This window comes from Gymnogyps californianus, chromosome 17 (genome assembly GCF_018139145.2).
Source record: "Gymnogyps californianus isolate 813 chromosome 17, ASM1813914v2, whole genome shotgun sequence".
NCBI lineage: Eukaryota > Metazoa > Chordata > Aves > Accipitriformes > Cathartidae > Gymnogyps > Gymnogyps californianus.
In genome coordinates this window covers 6,889,933-6,904,656 of record NC_059487.1, presented here as the reverse complement: position 1 = coordinate 6,904,656, position 14,724 = coordinate 6,889,933, and the positions used below count along the sequence as shown (strand labels likewise).

Here is a 14,724-nt window from a genome sequence, read left to right as displayed (position 1 = left end):
GAGCCAGGCTGCCTAAAGATTCTCCACACTGTAATGAGCTGTTGGTGACTTGGCCTGTGATTGAGGTGTAACTATGGGGGTTTTTTAATTTTTATGGTATTTTTTTGTAGTGGTCATGTAGCACAGGAAAACAAAAAAAAAATAGGGCAGCTGCAGTGGATGAGCAGTGATAAAGGAGAAGAAAAACCTGGTACTTACCAACTGCTTAGCTGATTTACCACTCATTTTTCTGCAGTAGCCCAAATACCAGGCTGTATTTGTTTGCTGCTGCCTGCTGAAGCCTTCGACCTCAGCCTGCCCTTCTCTCCCTCAGTGCTGACAGTAAGTGAAGAAATGCTAAATTCATTCATCTGCCCAAGATCCCTTTGAAGTCCACCACTAAAAGCTCTATTGTTTTATTAGCTGTTAATGCAGCACGGGGGAATTCAGCTGTGCACAGCGGAGCTGGGGTGCGAGGGGAGCCCTTCCTGGTAATTTGTCACTCTTTAGAAGTATGACACGCTTTGCTCTGCAAACACGCTGGCAAGCTGGAGTGCTCAGGACTGAGGCTGGAGCTGCTCGGTGCAGGCAGCTCCCACCGCCGTCAGCAGGAGTCCCGGGGCCGGAGTGGTTGAGGGATTAGGATGGGCTGAGGTCACACACCTTGATCTCTGCTGGACGTTATGCAGGCCAAGGTCAATGCTAAATTACAGATTGTGGGCTTCTGCGAAGAGCCAGCCATGCTGGCTACAGGCTGGATACCGACTGTAGAGAGCCCGCTCTGACAAATTGGGGGCAGGTTCTCAGAGGGGAGGTGGCTGCAGACGCCGGGATCAGGGGTATGTTGCCCCTTCCCTTTGCTGGATTAAGATGGTTTGGTAATGAATGCTTGAATGCAGCTAATCTAAATCCTTTTCCTGCCTTTTCTCTGATATTTGGCTTGTGGAGCTGCAAAGCACGTGGAGCTGTGAGGTGGTACCTGCCTCCTGGAGACTCTTCTAGCACCAGCGGTTCTCAGTGTTGGCATCACGGGCCAGGGAGACTGGCTGGTGGCTTTTAGAGGTGATCCAAAGCCTGAACAGCAACACGGCTTCCTAACTAAATGCAAGCACGTGCTGGGAATGCTGCTAAGCTGCAAGATGAGGCTTGTCTTTCTCCGCATGCACCCTGCACAGGCAAATGGTCAGTGATCCACAGGTAATTGATAAAGCACCCGTTGCCGCCTTCTTTTGGCTTTCAGCTCTTTGTATCTCACCTCTCTCCCGAGATGGAGGGAGCTGCAGGAACTTGCTGGTGTGCAATTGTCTGGACACACGTACACTTTGCAACGCTTTGCAACTGCAAGCTGGCTCCTGTGTATGATCTGAAAGCTGGGCACAGCCCACTTAAGTGTTAAGGAAAAGAAGTGGATGCTGCCTCAGGCTGTTTATTGCTCAGCCCTGGTTGGCAGGTACAAAGGATCTCCGCAGAAGCCATCCATCACTGGAGTTGCTGCTCCCTGCAAGCACAATGCAGTTAATGGCAGGAGATATGTCCTGGTAAACACAAACAGGAAGGCAAGCCAGCCTCCTGGCCGAGGCTGCCTGCAGGCAGCCTTCTTATTTGCTTTGCTTTGGTCTGATTGTTTCTCACTAACTCAGCTTGATCAGTCTATCACCAGAGCCTTTCTTTCCATCCGTTCTTCCCAGTGCCTTCTGTGGCACTAAAACTAAGTCAATAGAAATGCAAAACTTCTGTCTTATTTCCTCAGTCTGATGAATCTTGAGAACTTTGCCGGGCTAGCTTGGTGGTTTGCATAACTGCTTAACTATACTGCAAGGTGTAGCCTATGTGACGAAGCATACTCATTAATAGAATGTTTTCCTGTGATGTAAAACTGCTGCTGTTTGTTCCTGCAAACAGGGGGAAATGAGTCTCCCAACATTTTCCCATGGCAGAAAGGCGAGGGGTCACGAGGAGCTTGTTCGCTAACATCCATAGCATGGGAGTGTGCAATCGATTTGATCTGCTGTGCCCTCACTCTGGGCTCGGACACAGGCAGGCAGGGCAGCACTGGAGCAGAGGGGACGAGCACGTCTGTGGTGAGATCAGCATTCATTTTCAGTAGGGTCATTTAAAATTCAATGCCTTACAAAAGCACTACGCAGTGGTGGAAAATAGCTCCCACTTTAAGGTCCTGATTCAGCAAATCACTTGCAAGACTTCTGCGTGTGTTCTGCATAACACACATCCCTCGCTGCACTGGAGCCATCGGGTTTGAAATGTATATCTACGCTGAAGCCTTTTTAAGGTTTATTGTTACTGATCACAGTTTTGCTGAGAAATAACCTTGCAAGGCAGTTATTGTAGAACTAAACTCAATGCACAGTGCACATTAAGCTGCTCTTAAGTAGTTTAAAAAACAGTGGCCTTTACAGGCTTTCTCCTAACATTGCTAGTGGGTTTGACATTCTTATCAAAATCTTTGCAACCACTTTGGTCCAATGTAAGTATTTGTAAACAGCAAAAAATACAATAATAATGAAATAATAATTAGTCAACAATTTATGATGCTAGAGAGTTTTTCTCCTTTGTAAAAAATGGTGGTACCAATTAATCAACAAAGTACATGCATAATTGCGTTACCAACTTTTGCACGCGGTCGCAGCTACTGCACATGCAGACTGGGTAGCTGGCACAGGTAGGGAAAGCACCCGATGTACACCTGCAACTGCTGTGACCCCCTCTGTAAATCCCAGCCCCCTTTGGAGCAGGTAACTACAAACTGGTGGTGAGGGAGACTCATCGCTGTCGCTCATTTAGTAATTAATGTCTTCCAAGCTGCTGTGGGGCACCATGCACTGCTCCAGTGCACTTCTGGGTTTGTAAAGCAAGCCTGGGATACGCTGTTTTACATCAGGAGGAAAGTGTACCCTCTACTGATCAAATTCACTGTATTTCCAAATCCCAGCTCTTGGCCTGATGGTTAGATGGGAATTAGGGGTGCAGCATGCTCCCATGCTCCCCAATCGCTTAATTAGGGAAGCTTTAAGATAACAGCTTTCCCCTCGGAGATGAAGAGTGTCAGTCAGCTTTGTAAAGAAGTTATTCCGGGACAAATCCCTGCGGGCAGTATGCATATGCCTTTCAGGTGGCCACACTGGGTTTCAGGGCTTTTATCAGAGCAAACATGGGTGCTCTGTTTCCCAGTCAGCAGGTAATTTGCTCACGTGGGTGCTGGCTCCCAGCAGCCCCAGCTTGGCCACTGCAAAGCCCCCCTGAGCCACGAACTGGAGCATCTCTGCAGCAGCACAATAGATTGCTTCCTCACCACTCGCTTTCCAGAAGTTTGAGAGAGATTTGAACTCTATCCCAAATTTCTCTGCTATAGTGCTTGGAAAATGCATTTAAAGGAGGCATATACTCAAAATGTTACTCGACAGAAATGGTTCTTTCATCACATTCCCATTAACCTTAGAATGCTTTTAAGCACTTTCTCTTCCGTGGGAATGAAACTGGGGAATATTTCCAGCTACTCAGAATTTTTTATTTCAACTCATGGGAATCGGTCAAACCCAAGATATCAGAGTCCAAACCTGACTGGCCTTTTGTCTTCCGAAAACACCCTCCGCCCCATTGTTATGTCTCTGCCTTCGGAGCCCTATTTCTGAATATAAAGTAGGGATTTTGTGAAGCTCACCAGCACTTCTAGTGCCAGCGTGGTGCATAGTGTCTCACTGCTGCATTAGAAAGGCAGGTTTGTGCTTACCACGTTACTTCAAAACATGATAAGAAAGACACTTTTAGAAAGCGGTTTGGTACTTCATGCATCTGGCTTCCAGTGGAAAAATGGTGTCATGTCCTGGGTGACTTGTACCTCCGGAGCTGGGTAAATGCCACCGCAGGGTCCTGGCTTTCTCTTAGAAAACAACCAGTGCATGTGCTGGGTTTTTCTCTCTCCTTTTTTTCTCTGTCTTTAATCTTACAGCTACTGTTTAGGGGTTGTGAAGTAAATTGAAGGTGAGGCCAAGGGGAAGGTTGGGTATTTCCTGCATGTAGCTCAAGCTGTAATTACACCAGAAGGGTCCCTGTACGGTTTCTCCGCAGACCTTGGTGTTGGCCTGTGTGTTAAAGCAGAAGGTGAAGACTGGAACAGATTCCAGATTCCCTGATTTCTTTCAAAGCATTTGCAGCAAATCAAAGCATAATGTTAAAAGTGGCCTGTGGTTGTAGGGGATGCAAAGAGGCAGATTTTAGAGGGGTGGTAAAAGCATGATGCCCAAGGCCAGTATTTACACATGCTTCTCCTGAGTTAGTTTTAGACTTTAGAAATGGAGGTAAGGAGTGAGGAAGTTCCCATTATCTAATTGTTGGCATCCAGCTAGGCTGCCTGACACAGGGTCCATGCTCCCTCTGTTGTCACACAGGAGAGAGCAGCTCCTTCCACGGGCACTTTGCAATGCTGCTGAGAGCCAGCTCGCTCCATAGGGGGTTGACGGCTGGGACTCATGAGCAGCCCTTCAGCATCAAGTCCCACGGGGTTGCCAGGGGTTTATACCCACAAAATTCTTCTCTGTTTCAGTGGGAGGTTTGACAAGTTCGAGCCAAGCAGAGACTTTTCCATCCTTAAGCCGTGAAGCTGTCGCGGTTGCAGCCAGCCGTATTTCCAGATGGGTAAAATTCCAGAGAAACGATGATGGATTTGACGCACCTCAAATGATGACAGCGGAGGTGTTGACTCCCCCTTTAATTCCTTCCCTTAACAGACAAGGTCCTTGAACCTGGCCCACTTCACCGACATGTGCAGCGCTTGTTTCTCTCGCGCTGCATGTCTGGTTGGCTTTGCCTTCCTCCCCCGACTCATAACTCCCAGCTCCTTTCCTGCGGGAAAGATTAGGAAGGATAGGAAGTCATCTGTGCAAAAAGCATCCCCAGCCAAAGTAAATACAGGTCACAAGATTAGGCTTCATCAGAACTTTAAACCTGGCCCAAGCTAAACAAATGAGCTGTCATGCTTTGGTAAAAGCTCCAGTATAAGTGAACTGGCATGACTGCAAGAACGGTAAAGCAGCTGATAGATTTTGCAATATGGAAGCTTTAAGTTTTGGTTTTTAATGCTGCATTCCTGACAGTCAAGACTCGCACTGAAATTCAAATGCCATTGATTTTGTGTGTTGGCCTCGCTTGCTGCTATGCAAACACACTTCCCAAAGCATAGCAATAGCAGCAAAACAGCACGATGAGGCTGGTCCGCCCCGGAGAGCCCTTACAGCACAGAGGAACAACACAGGACGGTAAGAAACACCCTGTTGCAGCTTGAACTCTGGATTTCTTGGCTGTTGACACTCTGAGACTGAATCTTTGAATGAATTACAGATCTGCTTTGAACAAACCTCTAGCTGTTCAAATATCTAACTCTTTGATGTCCAAATATCTAACTTTTTGATGTCCAAATATCTACATAAAAAACACCAACAGAGCCATGGTGAGGGACAGCATAGTCCAGGCATAGTCCATAGCCGTTAGGTAGTTGTTCACAAAAAAGGTTAATTGAACCAGTAAATGGGTGCAATCTCTCAAGTTTCCCTGTAAATAATAAGAGGGTAATTTGCACTAAGAGAGAACCAGGAATATTTTCTCTTGCAATGAGCAGAGTCCATGGACACGGGACTCAGGCGTTGTCCGCTGGCTGTGGCACTGCCCTGTTAGCATCTCTGGTGACATTAATCCCCCCGAGCGCGTTGGTTCCCACACCTGCACGGTGGGGACGGCAACGATGGGACAGCCGCTGTGCTGGGAGAAGTATTGATGCTGTAAACCACACAGAGCTGCAAAGATCTGCAGCGCTCTGATATGTTCAATAATTACTGGTCCTAACCATTATAAGAAAAAAAAAAACCCAACCAACAAGCATTAAAAGTCTTTGTGGAACAAAAGCCAAGCTTTTAATATTGTTTTAATGTACTTGACAAAGCTTTAGTTTAGAGCTAAGGCCAGCATCTTTTAAGTGTGCAAGGGCTGAGACAATTTAAAAACCAAAATATTTCTCCCAGTAGAGACCTTGCAGCTTATTAGGTAACTGCAGGCTGTATTTCGGCCATTTTTAACTGGGCATTAAAAGTCTTTTTGACACTTGCTTTATTCCCCTACAATAGACCCTAACAGCCCCTCCGAGGCCTTCTACAGCCCGATGTGTAAAATGTAATGGGGATTGGTTTAAAGAGTGGAATTTGACCTGAGAGAGATGTGAGTATTCGGGGACTACTTAGTCCTCAGTAGCACTTGGGGGCTTTTTAGTTTGTGGGGCACTTTATTACTCATTAGTGCCTGGGGATGCTGCACTGTACTTGTTAGCATGCTGTCCGGTGGCTTTCTCCGTTTAAGCATTGCTGTGTTGTGGCAGAGCATATAGACCCTTTCTCCTCCTCCTCCTCCTCTTCCTCCTCCTGCTCATGGAAGGAGCAGCTGGGCCTGGGGCTGCTGGGTGAGATCAGGGTGTCCCCAAGGGTGTTTGTCAGCAGAAAAGGACTGGGGAGTCCCGTTGGCCACAAACACAACACCCATGGGAGCGGGAGAACCTCTGGTGTTCACACAACTGTAAATATATGGACAAGAGATCAAAGCATGCCCACAGGGAAGCCGTTCATGCTGGTGGGACTCCTGCATAATTCCAGTTCAAAGCTACTTACCAATGCAGGCAAGAGAGGTCCTCGTTTCAGCCTTGTCCTTCTGCTTCTCCTCACCCTTGCAGAAAAACCAGGAGCAAAGAGCAAGGTGGCTGCCCAAGTCAAGCCCCTCTGCTCCCTGCCACTGGCTGCAACCCCGAGAGAGCCCAGCCTACAGCAGCCACCACCGAAAGCGGAGGTGGATGCCGTCTTGCCGGCAGACTCTCCGTTAGTTTCTGCTTCTGTGAAACAAGCCTGGATGAAACTGCCAAAAGTCTTGCCCTGCCCTGTGCTGCCGCTTTCTTGCTTTACAGCATTGGCCAGTTGTGGAGATGTGGTCGTTCATCTTGTATGACCACAGATGTCCTCCCAGGCAGGGCTGCATGGTGAAGGGAACAAGATGGGCTCAGGGATGGTGGTAGTCTTTCTCACTTTTACTTTTCCCCTTAGCTTAAATTATTCCCAGACGTGTGAACTCTGCAAACAAGGATCAAGTTTTCTCCACAAGGCAAGGTTTACTCCAGGCCTGGAATAGTGCCTGAGCTTCCCAGCGGTCAGGAAAAAGCTTGCAGGGAGCAGATGAGCGATTCCTTTTGTATTTTCCATCCATCAGGAAAAGCTGCATCTGAAAAAATAATAGCTGAACTGGAAAATAAAATTAGACAAGTCTGAACAAATATGGAAACCATCCCTGACCTGGTATTGGAAAAGTCTCAAATGCTAGAAAGGAGAGAAGCAGAGAGAGGGAATGGATAAGTTTTGGCCTCTGTCAGGAATACGGAAGGAATTATGTCATTCTTTTTCCCTATCTATTTGTTCTCTATATGGCACTCTGTGTGGTTAACCCTCTCTCTTTGTCATAAATATATGTGGCAGAGACAAGTTTTTTCAGAGGTCCCAACCAAACCATCTGTTTTGCATCTGTGGTTTTGCATATGTAAATATTATTATTAATAGTAGCAAAAGCAATCATAATGGCAGCAGGAATAGAAACACTATTAATAGCCATAGTACTGACATTTTTATTTGTATTGCTGCAGGAGGTCACATCATGCACCAGGACTCAGCTGCGAGTTTGAGTGAGAACAAAAGGACGGTTGTTACCCCCAAGAGCTGTCGGTGAGCACAGATACAGCCATGGGTGCGGTGCCAGGACTGTCACGGTGGGACCACGGCGCCCAAGCACGGCGATTTCCCCCAGACTCTCGCAGAGGACCTTTCCAAGGGGAAATGGCTCTTGACAACTGCCAGCTCCTTGCAGCTCCTGCCATCGTGGCAAGGAGAAAACGATTCCCAGTGGGGACAGCTCAGCTCAGCAGCTCCAAAGTACCTGGAAACAGCTGGAAAAACTCTCCAGTAAAGGTAATTATGTGATTCCTGCTTATCCAGAGGCTGAATTTGTCCCAGTAGGTCCAGGGGCAGAGCGGTGGTTTCTGCATTGCCCAGTACTGCGCCTGAGGTCTGACTCCGGAGCCCAGCCCAAGGTGTCTTGTCTCCATATGGACAACAGGCTTTTCTGGGCGGGTGACCTGTCAAAGCAACTCATTCTGCAAATCGTTAGCATCCTGGTGGTTGGGGGAGACCTTATTTTTCTGTCCCTGCTTTACTCCTATGATTAAAAGTGACAGCAACTCTCCTTCTACTAATTCAATAAGCAGAGGGAAGACCTCAGGGCTGGGGGAGCTGAGGCCAGAGGCAGAAGCAGTACCAAGAAGGCCAGGTAGAGCAGGAAGGACAAGGACGCAGGCCATAGACACCAAATGTGGGGAGCTTGGAGGTGCTTGTGCTGGAAGGAGCACTTCGGAGAGGACAGGAGAGATGCAGTGAAAAGAGGAAGCCCCTAGGCTTGGGTCTGATCCACGTAGTGCCTGGAGACACACAAGCTAATAAAACACATCTCAACACACCCTTCTCCTTCCAGGTTCTCCCCGGGTTGAGCCAGTATCTTTGTTCCTATATGAGGAATGTTTTTTGTTCGGCTCTGGTTGTTTTGCTGGATCTGTAGTGCATTAAACAGCCCATCTTCTGGTTTGTATTTTTTCCAGTTATCGTATTTCATGTATCCTGGTTCCTTTCATCCAGCCCTGTATCCCCCCGAGCAGACACTAAGCGGGATCCAGTCCTTGAGCTTGCTGCCCTCACATGCACAAGAGGGACGTGGACCCCCATCCCGCATTTCTCTGCTGAGTTGTGGGAGTATTTGCAGCAGGGACTGATACTTTCCTCTGTTTTCAGTCTGTCACCTAGATCACATTACCACAGCTGGAGCTCAAGGACTTGGCGATGGTACGTGCTGCCCCTCAAACTTTACATCGCCTGTGTACAAGCTGGTTTCTGAAGTCAGTCTGGACCAGCAGTAATAAGCCAAGGTTTGTACTTATTTCTTACATCATTCAGATTTTGACTATGGCATGCTACAGGAGCACATTGGGGGCCTGGGGGGAGCTTGTCAGTGCTTTTTAAAAGTCCACCCTGACAGTGCACTGTAACTTTACTTAAAACCTCCTGCAATTCAGTGCTGAGTGCCCCTGACCTTGCCACCTCCCAGCTCGTCCCTGTGCAGGTCTGCAGACCCTAGGATAGATAAAATGCTTCTCTATCTCTCTTGCAAATCTTTGCAGACAGGCATTTAAAACACAAGAAAATAATTCTAATCAGATAAAAAAGATAAACATCTAGTTCACTTCCCTCTCTGGCTCTGGCATAGTATTGACCCCATAGTACAGACCCCAGGGCAGTGGCTTTTGCAGCTATTTCCTTTGCAGCAGAGAGGCGATGGGGACCTGGGGGAGCACCAGGAGGGGTGTGGGGCTGCTGCAGGGTGCAGGGGGTGCAGGGCTGCCAGGACAGGCACCCTGTGGGGAAGGGGCAGCAGAGGTCCCCAAATTGGGCACCCCGCCCCCTCTGAGGGGCTCTCTGTGAGCTGGCTAATAATCAGGGTTAGCCCCTCACTGTCCTCCCTATCTGACCAAAAGAAGAGCTGGAATAACAGAGATAAGAGGATAAGGATCATCTATGAACTCGAGATGTGCATTGCCCCACTTGCTATATCCCAGCCTCCCTGCCAACAACAAAGTCTTCCCTGGGCACAAAACACAACTTTGAGGAAATTCAAGCTTTGAGCCTCTCCAGGATTAGCTTCTGGTTGTGTCCCAGATGCCTTCAGATCTGATAGCTGCTCAAAAGTGTCGTTCTCCCTTTGTTGGCAAGGCCTGAGAGCAGGTTTCCATTTGAGCAGGTTGATTTACGTGGTCCCCAGGGCCGAGCCCTGTTTCACAATTTCATGCAAGTTGTCGAAAGCAATGGTCTTCACACCCACCGTGCGACTCTTGCTGTGTATGCCTGAGGAAGGGGGCACAGCACAGAACCACTCTGTTCAACCCCGTGCAATCCCCCCCGTCCTGGCTGTGCTCCTCTTACCCACAGCCACCTCCCCTGGGACACCGGGCTTTGCAGTGTCCTTGTCCCCAGCTCAAATCCTCCTGAAGGCTCTCCCCTTCCATTTTTCCAAGAGATGCTCAGCTAATCTTTTCCTGCCCACTTAGAGAAGCAAGTGGTGTCTGTGGGTGGGCTGGGGCTGGCAGGGCTCTCCCGACCGGCAGCAATTATCCAGCAGCTCCTTGGGGGGGGGGGGTGTGTGTGCAGGGAAGCCACTGCCTAATCCGTCCCCGAGCTGGATGGGTGCCTGGATCATTTCAGCGCGGCTCGGCACGTTCAGACGATGCGCACGCTCTGCAGCGCAACCCACCTCCTCGGAAAGCTCATGGCACAGGCATCTGTCACCGAAACCTGTCTGCATGAAAGGCTGTCTGCACAACCGGGGGAAAAAAGAAAGGCATGACAGCACAATTAGTGAGAGCAAATGAAAGGCTGTTTGAAGAGGAGGAGGGAGGAAAGGGGAGAGCTGCAGAAATCCCTGGTGGGGTTTTGGGCTTGACATCAAAACCCCTTAACAGTGTATTACTTCAGCCCCCAATGTGGACAGATGTTGAGCTGTGGCTCAAAGGAAGTCAGAAATCTTTCCTTAGAAAAAATTTGGCTAGGAAACTAAAGAAAATATTGTGAAAGAAAAGGAAATAAAAGCCCACTAAAGAAGATTTATCACTGCCTCAAGCATTTCTGTATCCTCTAGTCTTATGAGGTCTCAGCCTCACGGGGGGAGAAAAAGAGAAACAGCCTGTTGCTGCACTAATGGGTCACAAATTTAGAGCAGGGACACGTTTGTCCACTTAGATGATGATGGAGGGAGCTAGCTCACCGGGCCGAGGACTCCTCCAATCTACGCTAACCCCGGACGGCTTCCAGTGGCCTCTGGCACCAGCCTGCAGCTTTCCCTGGCACATCCATCCCAGCTGCCCTTTTTGGCAACTCAGGTTTGCAAGGTCCTTCTGGAGCCCTTTGTCATTGACAAAACAGTTTATTTCCCAAAAGAGCTTAGCATCATCCACAAACCTGGAGATTTTGCTGTCCATTCCCTTCCCAACACCATAAATGAAGGTGCTGAATAAAACCAGACCCAGCAGAGATTCTTGGGCAACCCCATTGCTGAATCTCATTTGTCCTCAAAAACTATCTGTTAAACCCTGCTCTTTGCTACCTACGAGAGAGGAATATCTTTTAACTAGGTTTCAGTCCATAAAAGGACCTTTGTTTCAACCCCATGGCAATGTAAATTTTTAAAAATAATTTTGCCAAAATCTTTTTTGAAAATGTCCATCTGTTCTGTCTGTTGGGTTCTCCCTATCCATGTGCGTACCGATATTTTCCTAGAGTCCCAGCATGCTGGCAAGGCAGCCTTTGCCTCTTCAGCAGCCGTGTCTGCTGGCTCTTTCCCACCTGCCTGTCTGCCCATGTGCTCTCTGCTGGTGCAGACCTGACCACCCCAGCAGGGATGGAGGTGACACTTGCCTCTAGCTCGCAGGGTCCCCTTCCAGAGCTTGGTTTGTAGGTGGGAGCTACTTTAGCAACCTGCCAGTCCTCTGGTAGAGTAGCCCTTTGTAAAGTCACATTGATCTAATTCCTCTAACTTCCAGGCTACAAAGAATGTACTGGGTGTGAGGATATCCCAAATACCCGCAGCAGTGAAGACCACCACAAAGTCGTACCTGAGCTGCCTTGTCCTGCCTTATTCTCCCCAGTACTCTGTTGCACCTTTGTATTGAGCAGTGGCTCCCTAGCCAGCTTCTTACTTCTGATGTATTTAAAGAAACTTTTTAAAAAAATCTTTGCAAGGAAGTCTTCATGCTCTTTTTTAGCTCTCTTAATTTTCTGTCTACACTTTACTCGCTATGTTTTATGGTTTTTCCTTTTCTCCTCATGTGGGAAACCTTTCCACTTTTAAAACGCTGACCTTCTCCCTGTGATACCTCCTTAACCTTAGCAGTGAGTCAGACAGGGTGTTTTTTAGGACCTCTTAGTTCTTTTTGAGTTGTGGCACATGTTTTACTCGGGCTTTAATAGAGCATTTTTTAATCGCCTCCAGACTGCTTGCAGGCTCCTTGCTTTCTGTCTGTTCCTTTTCGTTTTGTTGTTATTGACTAATCACCTTATTTTTTCATAGTTCCCTTTCTTGAAATTGCAGAGCCACACGCTGGATTTATTTGGTGTGCTCTCTCCCACTACAGCATTAAATTGGTTGTTTTGTAGTCACTAGCAGAGAGCAGCTCTCCCACAAACACCTTGTGAAAGCAGGTCCTGTGCATCGCTCCCCACTGAACCCAGAGCAGCAGCCCTCCTCGCCGCTTCCAGCACTCCTTGTTCCAGGAGACTCAATATTGTATCCAAAAATATTTTTTTTTCTCCCTGATGGATCACTGAGCTGACTAGCTTCTCTAATCTCATTTTATATTTGCTGATCATTACCTTTATCCTGATCAGGGGTCAGTAACACTGTCCTGGCTCTACATTTTTCCTATTGGAATCTGGGATTTCCCATCTCAAGAAATCTCTAGCGATACTGGGTTTGTCTTTCGGGGCAATGGGAAAGCCTGGCATTATCTTTTTTTTTTTTTTTAAGCTTCTAGTATAGGGACAGAAGCACCTCTAAGTTTTGCCCTTGCTTTGTTGCTTAGTAATATTCCTGTGGGTCTGCCAGCACTACACACAGTCAAACTCACCTTATTTATTGCAGCTGCACCATTTATTTCCCCACTGCTCTTCCCCTGGATACTGGCCACATCCTCCTCACAAGAGGTGCAAGTCTGAACTTCTACATCCACTGACTTTCCTTCAGCTTCTCATTTAAACAATTCTCTATGGCCTTTTCCCTTTTCAGTTTCACCAGCCCGGCTCTGCTGCGATGGAGGTGCAGGACCCGGTGACACCGGCTGGCAGGTTCAGAGCGGTTTCCCCCCAGGAAGCCCTTCCCTGGTGCGAACACCCCCTCATCACAAGGGCTACAAGAGCGGAGGTGGGACTCTGCTCTGCAGCATCCCCCAGGCTCTCCTAGCACCTCCTCTCCCATCGTCTTGCACTCTGTGCAAGCACAGACACCCGAACACGGTGCGCTCTGTCTGATGAGCTGGGCAGCCCCCTGCAGATTCCTCCTGCCTCATGGGCTGAAGCTGTCAGCTTTGGAAAGTTGCATCATGTTTTTCTGAAGAAAGCAGGAAAGACATCCCTCTTACCCTGGGCTTGTTAAGCCCCCTTACCACAGGCTAACTTACAGCTCTCTATACCATCAGCCACAGAGCCTGGCAATGTCAGTGGCCCTGCTTGCTGCCCCCAGAGCTAACTTGCCCCCCTCAACCCAACCAGCCCTGCTGGCTGCCCCAGCAGCCAGCCCCCTGACCTGGGCCCGCTCCACCCTCTCATGAGGCTCAAGGGTCCCCATCCCCTCCCCTTCCCCTCGCTCCCCAGGGCAGCCCCAGCCGCCTGCCCACCCCCATGCAGGGGTGCCCCTGAATTCCCATTCCCATCTCCCTCCTTTCCGGGGGCTCTGCCAAGCCCAGGGGCAGCCGCACCCCTGCTCTGTGGGGCAGGGGGGTCCCTCTGGCTCAGGCGCTGTGCCCGAGGGGTGAGGTGGGCTGACGTTTTGGTCATGGGGGGTGTGTGTGTGTCTCCCCGTGTGTCCGTCCATCCGTCCCCCCGTCCCCAGGGTGACACACCAGTGCCGGGGTGGCCTCGCAGCAAGGGGTGCAGCAGGGGCGGGAGCAGAGCTGGCTGTTGCGGGGCCGGGGAAGGGACGGTGCCGCGGTGCCGGGGTGTCCCCTCGCGGCAGGCCCGGCGCGGTGCACCCTCGGCCCGGGGCTGGCCGGGCGGGGCGGGGGGCTGGGTCCCCCCCGGCGCTGCTGGGTCAGGCGGCAGATGGTCACAGAAAAAAAGAAAAACTGCTCTTGAGCTCTCCTGCTCCTTCGCGGTACCCTCCCTCCAACCAAATATACACAGGGTTGCATGCAAGCATCCCCCCTCCGCCCCCCATCCCTCTTGGCCAGGGATCCCCCGGTGAATATACGACCCTGTTACCAACGGCTACAGTCTGCAGCTGTAATCTGGAGGCTGACTTTAACTCCTAGGACAGCACCGACACTTTTTTCCCCAGTAAATCAGAGTCACCCCTCCTACAGCTCAGTATTCATGGGCTTTTTTGCAGGAAGAGAGCATCCGTTTTCTGTTTTACAGGTGTCCTTGTGTGCCTTGAGGTGACAGCATCTGCAGTGCATGAGGGACTTCAGAAACACCAAATTCCAGCTGCAGCAGACATGTGGCGGGGAGGCTGATGCAGAAGTGGGTGAGGAAGACTGTGGGTGACCCCCATTGCTCAGTGGGAAGAGAAAAGCACGTCCCGAAAGTGATTCAGGCAGACACCTGACAGCCACAGACTGAATTACAGCCAAGCACAGATCATTTTCCAGTGGTTTTGTGGCTTCTCTTTGAGACAGGGGTTTGGGTGACATGGCCACATCTTGTGTGTTTGTCCCTGTAGTGCCAACCATGTGGCCCAGTGTAGCAGTCACTGGTCCCCAAGGAGCTGCATTTTCAGGGGAAAACCCTAAGCTTTGGGACTTGGTTCCTTTGGGGATTCAAAAGAGGCAAGGCTGGCTGTTCAGCAGGATACCAGCTCCTCCTCTCTCACAAGGTTTTGGGAGTGAGTGTGGTGTTA

At 49.4% G+C, this 14,724-nt stretch overlaps 1 long non-coding RNA gene across 1 annotated transcript in view; it reads left to right on the top strand.

Moving 5' to 3' along the window:
* Positions 1–8,986, top strand: part of LOC127023437 (uncharacterized) — a 29,070-nt gene extending 20,084 nt beyond the window's left edge. Inside the window, exons 2-3 of the long non-coding RNA XR_007767441.1 lie at positions 7,664–7,985; positions 8,859–8,986. This is a non-coding gene — a long non-coding RNA (uncharacterized LOC127023437). The remainder of the gene's footprint in view (positions 1–7,663; positions 7,986–8,858) is intronic.
* Positions 8,987–14,724: the final 5,738 nt, after the last annotated feature.